Source organism: Oxyura jamaicensis, chromosome 12 (genome assembly GCF_011077185.1).
Source record: "Oxyura jamaicensis isolate SHBP4307 breed ruddy duck chromosome 12, BPBGC_Ojam_1.0, whole genome shotgun sequence".
NCBI lineage: Eukaryota > Metazoa > Chordata > Aves > Anseriformes > Anatidae > Oxyura > Oxyura jamaicensis.
In genome coordinates, this window is record NC_048904.1 from 1,801 (window position 1) to 14,133 (window position 12,333).

At 38.6% G+C, this 12,333-nt stretch overlaps 1 pseudogene; it reads left to right on the top strand.

Moving 5' to 3' along the window:
• The first annotated feature begins 1,648 nt into the window (after window positions 1–1,648).
• Window positions 1,649–11,758, top strand: LOC118173144 (annotated as a pseudogene).
• The last annotated feature ends 575 nt before the right edge of the window (window positions 11,759–12,333 follow it).

The window sequence follows — 12,333 nt, forward strand, 5'->3', positions numbered from 1 at the left end:
AATGTAAAAGGGTTATCATGACAGTCCTCAAAGGCCATATATAGCACACACATTCAAGGCTATCAGCTTATATTTCAGCCTGTGTACTCAAGTTTTGAGGTCCTTTTATGATTATGCAAACATCAGAACTATAGTGGTATAATAAATGGTACTTATGAAAGCAGAGTTTTAGAGCCAATATTAAAATTTGCAGGCTCAAAACACCCACTTAATATTTAAATAAGTAGTTGATACTTCCGTTTGTTCAAAAATAGAAAGAGTAAATGCACTTACATAAAAATAACTTTTCAACAAGCGTGCTCATGTGATTTTTATATTAGTATTAAAAAAAAAAAAATCCACCATATGACTTTTTAAAAAAAATGATACCAATCCACCTTTCCCCTACTTGAGTACATTTACATTAAGGCTTTGAATCATCTGACCCACGATTTTACAACATTAAAATGAATGGGTCTAGATGGATGCTAGTATATCTCACTGAGACTTAGCATGAATAGAATTAAAGCTCACCACCTTAAGGAAACAGAAAGTCACATGCTCATGCCTTAACTATATTCCTTTTTGTCTCCAAACTAGAACATAAAGTTTAATAGTAGCAGTATTTCATGGCAAGAGATGAGTACTTTTTTTTATTAATTATATTTTATTAGCTAATATTATTAATTTAATGGCAACATCTTTGGAGAAACTTCCAGTTTTTGTTGTACAGCACTGCTTTCTAATGGCGATTCAGGCATGGGGAGTTCATTCAGTTCAACGTGCTGTAAATATAGCCCCACTTTTCCCCTTTAATTGTTCCAGGGCCCTACATAGAGTATACAGCTCACAAGCCTGAGCTGACCATGATGGACTCAAAGGTCCTGATTCCACAGATTCTAGGTCCTTATTAATTATTGGATATCCTAATTTGGCCATTCTATCATATAGTACTGAAACATTTTTAATTTGCTCTCTTTTCTCTGGTCCTGGGTCTTCAATTTTGTCTGACCCATCTAGGAATTTTATTGTGGCAATTCCTACAGCCCTTGGTTACATAGTAAGAGTGTCTTGCAGGGGGGTTAGGACCTATCACCCACCCACGAATCCTATAGGAATCACTTCAGTCCTTCACCAGCCAAGTCCCTCGCAGGAGATTGGAACCGCAGTTAGACCTCCACACTCGCTTCGGAACTAGGTTCCGTCTCAGTCACACTCATACACAGGCAACCGAATCTCACCCAACCGAACGGTATACACCTTAAATACTTACGACTCCGTCATCTTCGTTCAGATCTTCGCATGCAGAATTACGGGTAAAATACAATGCTGCAGCCGGAAAGGGAGCTCATAAAAAAATCAAATTATTTGCTTGTCTTTATTCAGGTTCAGGATGGTGTTAGTCCCGACCTGACTTGAACAGGAGCCACCAAATGGTGGGGCACCCCTCCTAGATCAATTCAGAATTCAGGAACCAAGACCATCCCAGACGAGCCCCCAATTGTGGTAAATGATTGAGTCTCAGATAGGATTCCAATTAAAGTTAGCAATTTATTAAAGGAATAAAGGCAAGCAAACAGCGCTGGGTGTGTCTAGTAGCAATGCCAGATGAAGTATATTATGAAGTATATAATGAAGTATATAATTCTGATGAAGTATATAATTCTGTATATTCAGTCTGTGGAATAGAGATAAAAGCTGGCACATGTTATTGGACTAGAAGACCTTTATTCTGTTCTAGAGTAGAACAACCCTCTTTGCAGTGTTCCAGACTAAATACCTGGGAGAAGACGATAGCTTGAGAAGGAGTTCTGATTCATTTATTTTAGGCTATGCTTTGTTTCTCTTGATAGTTAAAAAACAATTGCTGTTTCTATTACCCGAGACATAACCTGAAGACTTAATATCTGTGTCCAATTAAAAAGCAGTGTTTTCCTACAAAAAGGTGATCCAAGTTGTGCTGACTGGCCACGTATAATGCTATATATGTATCTGATGATATTTCTGATGATGAAATCCCTACCCAGCAAGCTATTCAGGAAAGCTTACAAGATATGCATAAAAATGAAACAAGTGCCAATGTAACAGAGAATGAAAGGTAATGAGTTATTACTTCTGTTTTGGGTGTTTTATTGGCATTATTTAATGTCTGGCCTTGTGTCATGAATACTAGAAACCACTTGTAGCTTGCTCGTTCTGAGTTCTCCCTGGAAAAGTACATGTGCTGCCTCAAAAATACGGAATGTATGAAGCTGTCAGGTGACATTTTATCTAATACCTAGATGAGTACAAGGCTTTACTGGGGAAGATTAGGATGTGATACAAAAAATCAGTTGGTGTGGTCTTTGGGTGGAAACCCAGTATTTCGAGTGGCACGGGCAGACCAACAAAAATGCATTTTAATGTGTTAAGCCTGACAAAACCTACCTAACTCAAAGAGATCTAACATGTGGTCTAGTCCTGAGTATGTAAGTTAAGGTATAATTATATCCTGAACTTCTCATTAATTATAGAACTTTTCCGTTTCCAGTTTGTTGCCAGTAAAGAACGTGGAATGATAATTGCAGCAATTCCGACAGTTAAGTACAAATACACTGCACTAAGCCTATACCCTAGGAATCACTAAGCCTATACCCTAGGAATCACTTTGGTACTGCATTGTTGAGCAATGCCTACATTTTGTATGTTTTATCAGCTGATTTATGTGCAGTTTTTCATGTAAACAACCCCTAGAAAAATTGCTTTCTCAAAAAATATATATATGTTTTATCCTTGATACACTAGGATAAATAGCACTGAATATATTAGTGCCATAATTTTGTTTTATGATGAGTAATCAAATACATGTCTGTCTCAAAATATCACAGGCCAAGAAGAGGTTTTGAAGAAGCTGGTGAGGCACAGTTCTGCTTTTGAGGAAGCAGATCAGCAAGGCTGGCTTCCCATGCATGAAGCTGCATCACAGCTAAATTGAATATCCTTGAAATAAAGTTCAAAGGTATGGAGTCCTTCTGGTTTTCCACTAAAAAGTATTACAAAGCCAGCGCTGTTGAATGATTCAGCTTCAGATGTGTTCTGCTTTTCTGTATTTCAGCCTCCCGTGCCATTACATGGGAACAGACCACACTAAAAGGGGAGACTCCTCTTTTGGTGGCAGTAAGAAATTGCTTGGTAGACAATGTCCGCTTTCTCCTGATCAATGGCTGCTATCCCAATGTTAATAATGAAGAGGGAGATTCTCCTTTAGTTGTAGGTGAATATCTTTTTTGGGGGTGAAGTGAAAATACAGTTACATGTTTTAGGTTGCAATTTGACCAGTGCAGTATCTAAAATATTTTGCTGTAAAGAGCAAAAAGTGTTAATCTCAATATTTAATGTGTTTGTTTGATTTTCTTAGAAGACATCAAGGCTATAAATGAGCTTACAGAGCTTACATTCCAAGTTAGTAACTGTCACTATGATGTTCTTAGCATTATTTATTATTTAAAGCATTGTCCTTATTGGTCTATTGAAGTGTGGGAAGTACAGAGCTAGGAGAAGCTAGAAGTCTTTCCCCAGTGTCTGATCCAATGCAAGGAGCTCCAGATGAGCTATTTTCTATCCCTTGGTTGCAACAAATTTGTGGTTCAGGTTGAACACACATCTTTTTCCTTAAAGAATCAAATAACTTTCTTCATAAAGTACCAGAGTGTCTTCCTCTGCTTTCCTTGGCATCATGTATGCAGTTGTGCCAGATAACCAAGTCCACCTGCTTCTTCATACTATCACTGTTCTTCATGTCTGCAGGTGTAAAACATTCATATTCTCTACTTCCTGGTGTCACTTTCGTTGCATCAATTCCTCTTTCTCAAACAAACTACCAGAGTAATTGGTTTTGATTTTCAAAAGTTGCAGCAAAGCAACCTGATTTACCTGCACTACATCGACCATAAAACAGTTCAGGCACTGCTGGAATTAATCCACATATAATAAGTGACGAGGCGAGCCAGGCCTAAATTCTTGATTCACTTCTGTTTGTATTTTTTAAATAGAAGAAGAAAGTCCTATAGCTCATACCACTCTCCATGTGGATGCCATTTTAATTTAACCATGACCAGGAACTATAAGCCTTGCTTTGTAAAGAACCAGTCCTAGTATTTTGCCAAGATGATTTTCAGAACACTTCTATGTACATTGTCTCCTCTGATTTGGACTACTGTGCTATTGTTATTGCTGAGTTCTAGCCCCCCCCCAAAAAGGAAGGTCTACTCTCATTATCAGAGTTCTGAGGGAGTTCTGTAAGTTTATGGAACAAACCTGTAAGTTTTTCCTTATTAGAAGGGTGGCTTTTTCAAAACAATAATCAAAGAAAGAGGAAAAATCCTTTGAACCATCTGTAGGACTTTCTGTTCATTCTTTTGAAATGATTAAAGCTTCTGTTCAGGGATATCTGTTTAGAAAAGATGCAGAATATTCATAGATAACTTTAAGTGCACTATATTGAAGTGCATCATCCCCCAAAAAGAGGATGTATGAGATTTACCTAAAGCAGCCAAACAGGTTATAGATAATGGAACATCATGGATTACAGTGTGCTGTCAATGCTATTTCAGGTATCTGTGGCACACAAACCTTCTCTGTTTAAACTGTCTTGGTAAACGGCATTCACTATTCAGTCCTGCACAGCCAGGAAGATCAAAGAGAGGAGAGGAAGGTGTTGCCTATTAATTCCACGTGCTGGAGCCAATGTAAATCACTCTTTTAAGATCCTTAATGTCTTGACAGCTGAGGCTTATTAAAATAAGAAGGTATATGGCACAGTCATTGTAAACTTTCGTATAATGGTAACTGCATATGAAGATTAATTATAGCAGGCCGGCTTCTGACTGCAGTAAACCCATGAATATGATCTCCGTCTAGTTAGTGGCAGGAAATGTTGCATTCTGTTATAAGAGCAAACAACAGAAGAGAGAGAAAAAGAGGTTATCATAAAATTATTCCTTTGTAGTTTTTTTTTTTTATCCTAAAATAAAGAACAGACGTGTTGAAAAGTTAAACCTTTCGGTGTAGCCTGGCATTTCTTGCAGTATAAATAGTGACATTGCTTCTTGTATAAATAGCAGCACTGGGAACAGTTTGAGCATTCCTAGGCTGCCACCTAACAGAAGCCATGCTGCATGGAACAGTGTGGGGCTAACAGTCTGGCTAATGGTTTTTTATTATCTTACAGCAATTAAGTACAATTCATATGAGATTGCCACCTTGTAGATAAATTCTGGTGCAAAAGTGAATTTGCAGTGTCCACAAGAGGACTGCTTTGCATGAGGCAGCCAGACTAGGCAGAAAGGATCTGGTGAAGCTTCTGCTTTGTTCTGGAGCAGATCCTGACCCTCACAGTGGATATGGGCTCACACCTCTTGCACTGGCTGCACAAGCTGGACACACAGAAATCATGGAAATCTTATTGCAAAAAGGTGAGATTTGATTTTACAGGATATTACAGGAAATGAAGGCTCAGGGCAGGGGAATCTTGCCAATGTCATAAATATCTGAGGGGAGGTTGTAAAGAAGCCTTCTTCTCTGTGATGCCAGCTTCTCTGTGGTGCCCATTAAGGGCAGGAGGCAATGGACACAAACTGAAACCTAGAAAATGCTTGGAAATCCTTAAAGCCAAGCACGGACCTGGACAGCCTGCTGTAGCTGACCCTGCTTAAGCACAGGGTTGAACTGGACAGTCTGCAGAGGTCTTTTCCAGCCTCCACTGATCAGTGGTCTCTGGGAAATCAGTCAGAAAGTATGTGGAGTATGTTAGACACAGAGATGAAGTAAGAAAAGGAAAATGCAGAATGAGGCAAAAGTCATGTAGCCTGAAGATAAAGGAGGTATAACTGGGAGACTAGAAGGTTAAACACAACAGGTGCAGTCTGGCCTGTTGCTCATCAGGAGATAGGGCTGCTGTGCAATCGCCTTGTGAACAATAATAACGGCTAACGAGCAAACTTTGCCAAGTTGTGTGATAAAAGCATGTAGATATGCTAAGCCTATATAAGTAGATGGGTTAGACAATAAAGTGCTTCAGCTACACACCAGCCTGGAGTCGTGTCGTTCGTTCCCTTCAGTGGTCCTGTTTTAAAATGCAGTAGATTAATTTAGTAACATATAGGTTCACTTTTGTTCCAGTGAGTAGAAATTGTAAGCTACACCTTTTACTGCTGAAATGTTTTAAGCCCAAATGAAACAAAGTGAATCACTTACAGAAGTGAAAGGAAATGAAAGGACTTATAATGTTATTGATTATACAGTCTGTGATGATAACAGAAACAAATATACAATATATATTTTGAGAGATTACTTTTCTACAGCCAACTATAGTCACCAGTGAGTGCTTTGCAAAACTGATACATTGCAGGAGAGTTTTGTTTGCGTTTTTGGGTGATTACTAAATTATGTCTCACATTATTTGAAACTTTTAAATCCCAAATCACATGGATTGAGGTACGCCTGAAGAATTCATTGTATCTAAATTTAATGTTATAAGACATCTATATATATTACCTCCATAATAGATATCCTAATTACACACATTTTATTGGTCTTTGCAAAGCTCTGTGATTGGATTATAACCAGTTATTATAAGACGTGCCTTTGGAGTTAAGAGAAAAAGTAACATTCATTACTAAAGCAAATGAAATGCTATCTGTGCCCTGAGGATTGTTGTGATTTAGTTAAGGTTTAATAAAGACTACACTTTTGTAATATTTAAGCCATACATTAATGTTTTAGTGAGTATTTTAGTTGTGTTTTTTGTTTGTTCGTTTGTTTTTTAATATGCAATATTGTTTTCTCAGGTAGACAGCTAACCTGAGGGAAGGCCTGACAGACTTTTGTGGTGGGAAGTTTTATGTGATGCTCAGCAGCACTGGACTAGATTGTATGGCCTGTTTTGAGTATTGGTTGACAGTCGGCTGAGTATGAGCCAGAAGTGTGCTCAGGTGCCCAAGAAGGCCAAAAACATCCTGGCTTGCATAAGAAACAGTGTGGCCAGCAGGGCTAGGGAAGTGATTGTCCCCCTGGCTCTGGTGAGGCCATTGAGGTGCTCGAGTGAGTCCAGAGAAGGGCAACAAAGCTGGTGAGGGGTCTGCAGAACAAGTCGTATGAGGAGTGGCTGAGGGAGCTGGGGTTATTCAACCTGGAGAAGAGGCAGCTCAGGGGCAACCTTATCGAACTCTACAGGTACTTTAAAGGAAGCTGTAGCGAGGTGGCGGTTGGTCTATTCTCCCACATGCCTGGTGACAGGATGAGGGGGAATGGGTTAAAATTGTGCCAGGGGAGGTTTAGGTTTGATATTAGGAAGAACTTTACTAAACGGGTCGTGAGGCATTGGAATAGGCTGCCCAGGGAAGTGGTCGAGTCACCATCCCTGGAGGTCTTTAAAAGATGTTTAGATGTAAAGCTTAGTGCTATGGTTTAGTGGAGGACTTGTTAGTGTTAGGTCAGAGGTTGGACTCGGTGATCTTGGAGGTCTCTTCCATCCTGGATGATTCCGTGTGATTCTGTGTGTGAGATACTGGATTCTCTCACATTTCCTGTTATATCTGTTAGGCCTTTGTAAAGGAGAGCTGAAATTCATTGTGTGTAAGCCAAAACCCAATTATTTTAATGAATAAGAACTAAACCTCTTGCTTGCCTAATGCTCTCCTATCAAGTCTTCTTGTGTAATAGAGTTCAAAGTAATTTGGACTTTCTTGTTTCCAGATTACATAATCACTTTTAAAATCAAGGATCCAACATAAAAGCTTATGACATAATGATTTTACGTGGTAAAGAATAGCATTCACAATATCCTGTCACTGGAGGAAGAGGGTTGGAGTTCCTAATTATTGCTGAAAATTTATAGTGAATACTGTGAAAATCCTTGATGCTTCTTTTCAGGTGCTGATGTTCTTTCACAGGCAATGGACTGTTCTGTATTATTTGAAGCAGCAGGAGGAGGAAATCCAGATTCCCTGAGTCTTTTACTAGAATACAGGGTTGATGCCAGTGTACCAAAGCACTCAGGTCATTTGCCAGTCCACAGAGCTGCATATAGAGGACACTTTCTGTAAGTTAATATACCTAAAAACCAACTAAAATGACATCAAAAATATCAGTTTTGCTAATTCTGCCATATTCAAAGCAGACAGTGAATCTGTAGTTTTGTAGAAAAAAAAAAAAAATCTAGCCAAGTAAATAGGATTTTTCTGTGTCTGAATGTTAGAGACCGATCAGGATAAAAGCTTCACCATTTTCGGATGATTTTCCTCTTTGGATAAATCTCATCTCCACTCTGTCATAGGAACATAAATATACTAAATACTTTAATAGGTTTAGGAGATATGGATTATCCCTATTTTAAAGACATGAAAGTCAGTGGAAGATACTGATGTTAAAATCACAACCAATTAGTAAGATAAAACTCTTCAGTACTGGGAATGTTCCATGGTACTTAATAATTTAAGGATTTTTAATACCTATATTAATATATAAACTATATTTAAATATAATGTATTAAACATTATGTTGTACTATGTTAATTATATGTAGGTATTAATATTATAATATATTGTGTTAATTCCCCAATTCCCATACGTTAAACAACAACATGTTGCTCTCACCGTTCATGGAAAGTTTTTATTTGAGAAGGAACAATTATTCCTCTAACAAGGACTAGGGCTGTCCATGAATAATAGTATACAATTTTATGAGAAGCTGGTGTAAAGTCATATTATCAGTTGCTGGCTAACTATTTAATTCTTAGCAATTAAAGTTAATGCAGTGGTATAGCATGCCATGGTACTGATTTCCTAATTAAAACATTGAATACTGTCAGGATAAATTTTGAAGCCCAGCAACGCAGAGAAATTCAGAGATTGAGCTAGGTGAACCAGTGTGCTTCAGATTCCCAGATTCCAAGATTTTTTTTATATTTTTTTTTTTCTCCAGTGCCTTAAAGAATTTAGTTCCAGTTACTAATTTTGATGCCATTAAAGAAAGTGGAATAAGTCCGATTCACTCAGCAGCAGCAGGAGCACATCCTCAGTGCCTTGAGTTTCTTCTGAAATTTGGGTTTTATGCCAATTTTGTTGGATCAAAGAATTCACAAAGGCTGCAATGACTGCCAGAAATCAGCGTTATACTTTGCTGTTTCAAATCTGTTCAGCACAGCTGCTGCTGAATGTGGGAGCCTTGCCAAACCAAGATCCCATCAACTGTCTGCAAATAGCCTTGAGAATGGGCAACTATGAGTTAATGAATCTACTGCTCTGACATGGGGCTAATGTCAATTACTTCTGCAGAGTGAATACAACACATTTTCCATCAGCTCTACTGTATGCTCTGAAAGACGAAGTCACGCTGAGAATGCTGATGAACTACAGCTATGATGTGCACCGCTGCTTTGATTGCCCTCAAGGAAATGCTTCCCATTTGCAGTACTTGACTGGTGGATGGACTTCTACTGCTATCAAAGATACAATGGTATATGTATCAGGTGGCTTCATATGTTGGTGTTTTACTTCCAGTATCCTTCATATGACTAAGTGAAGATGTACTGATGAATGTGAGCTGTCTGAAAAGGAAATGTTTGAACTGTGAGACAGTCTACACATAAAGGTAAAAATAGACAAAGTTTTAAAATTAGAGAGATGTTGCCATGATGCCTATGACAGCAAACTGTCATGAACAATATTTTAGAACTGTGAAAATGCAACTAATGGTGTGTTAATAATAAGTGCCGAATTTGCTCTCCAGGGCAGTCTTGTCCATACTGTGAAAGCAGGGCCTTGAAGGCTGGCTCACTGGGTTGTCTTGTATCATGTCACTAATAGCGGAAGCCTGTTGTAGGAATCCCCTTAATCTGGCATGAAAAACACTAAGCAAAAATTAACAAACCTGGATTGACCTAAACAGGTTCCTTGAGCCACCCATCAGAGACACCAATCACTGTACTGCAGTTTGTAAAGTCCATTTGGACGTAATAAACCTTTCTTTAACTTGATGATCATAAAATCATAGAGTATCTTGAGTTGGAAGGCACCCACAAGAATCATCAAATCCAACTCCTGGGTCCCTAAAAGAACTACCCAAAAAATCAGACCATGTGTCTGAGAGCATTGTCCAGATACTTCTTGAACTCCAGCAGGCTCGGGGCCATGCCCTGGGGAGCCTGTTCCAGTGCCTGACCACCCTTTTCCTGCTACCCAGCCTAAACCAGCCCTGTCACACCTCAAACTCTTTCCTCAGATCCTATTGCTGGTCTCCAGGGAGAAGAGATCAACACTTGCCCCTCCACTCCCAAGATGAGAGGGTGCAGCATGCACCAGGCTGGCAGGTTCCCTCTTCAGCATGCTGAGACACAGGTCTCCTCCAGCACCAGCACTGTCCATAAGTTTAAATTCCCGGCTGAGGGTTTGGAATTCCTCTTAGGAAAGGATAGCACTTCTGTTTAAGCACTTAGTTACCAAATATGCAGCTGTTTGAGTTCATTTTTGGATCTGGTACAGAATAAGTCTCTCACATTTTCAGATTGTACTAGTGAGGCTTAATACAAGCTGTGCCAACCTCTAAAGCTCCTCTAACAGACTGAACACTTGCTCTTCCTACAGTTCTGCTGAAGTTAAATAATTGTTCTTGTCCTGCAGAGGGGGAAGTCATTTACAGGAGTATCAAATGTTTTCTTATTAAACGTTTTGTTTCCATTAGTTCTGTGAAATGATAACCTTGTCATGGCTGAAGCATCTTTCTGGGAAAGTGGTGAGAGTAATGTTAGATTATGTTGATCACATTAACATCTGCTGGAAGCTAGAAGCAGTTTTCAAAGAACAGGAACTCTGGGCAGACATCAATTTTAAGTATCTGATATTTAGATGTGAAATGACACAAAAGTTGTTCTGGAATGGGGACTTTTGTTCTTGACATTTTTTTTTATTCTTGACCCTTGCTAGGGTCAAAGTTACCTTTTGACAATAAGGTATCTCTACAACAAAACTCAATCTGTGTAGCATTTAAATTAAGTCTCTTTCAGAAGTCTGACAGACTACACAGTTTATGTGGCATACTGGGGAACTTCAATTACAAGGTAGAAAACATGATCCTCTTCAAGGGGAGAAAAGCTCTTCCCCCATCTCAAGGTGATGGAATAACTAACAAATTACTGTCTTTAACGGAGTGATTGGAATTCCAGTCTAGATTAACTCCACGTCCTTTTCATTTGTACACGGATTAAAAAGCAGTAAGTCAAAATTCTACTTTTAGTAGCTTCTGCGGGTTGGCAGAGAACATTGACCAACTATTTAGGGTTAAAATATGTTTGATCGACTTAGACTACATTACCATTTATTTAGCTAACATGACAGAAACACAGTCTGTTGCTTTAGCTGACAATGCCTGTAAATATAACTGAGAGAGGCATGGGCTGAGGTAAAAATGCTAGATCGTGACAGGTCCAGTCACCCAGGGACAGTCACGTTGATTTTATCCATCAATTCACAGAAAGAACATGTGGAAAAATCTGGAGTAAGGTTTTTGAAAGGTGTAGACAAGTAATTGCACAGAAATGAATAAATAACTTATCAATCTCACCTTCTTGTTTCTAGCAAATCCTCACTCTCTAAAGCACCTTTGTCATCTGAAGATACGGGAATGCATGGGTTGGTTGCATCTCTGTTGTCTTTTCTTCACAACCTTCCTTCCACTACCAACTGCCTCAAAGACTATATATTATACAAGGAATATGATCTTTATGAACAGAAAAACTTCCTAGGAACCTTCAACATCAACTGCGCTTAATTAGCTCTATAATTTGGAGGGAATGTTGAAGTGGGTAAGATTTTCTTTGGGGATTTTTATCTCATATGTATATTAAGGAGTATGAAGTTTCAGCATTGCCCTCTTACCCCTGAATAAAATGGGGACAACCTCAAACTGTAAGTATTAGTGATCCCATTCTATATAAATATGGTGGAATATAAAATATCTTAAAGTTATGGCCATACTGCTTTAAATGCTTAGTGTGAAAATTATAAGAACTGTTAAAATCACAGGTAGGGCTGTAAACCCTGTGTTACTGCTAGGTTAAAGGCTGTCATAACATGTAACGCTATCTCCAACTGCAAGGTTAAACTCAGGGTTTGGTTGAAGGCCATGAAGTTAACTAAAACCAGGAAGGGACATAATTATTTTTAAATCTTTTACCTTCCCTTCTCTTGCCACGAAGTAGAGCTTTTATTTATGAAGACCCATAGCAAAGTTCTAGAAAGCAGCATAAGTAATTTCTTTTTTTTTTCACCCAGTTAGATGATCCCACTTCCTAAGCATTAAGATGGGATTAACAGCTAC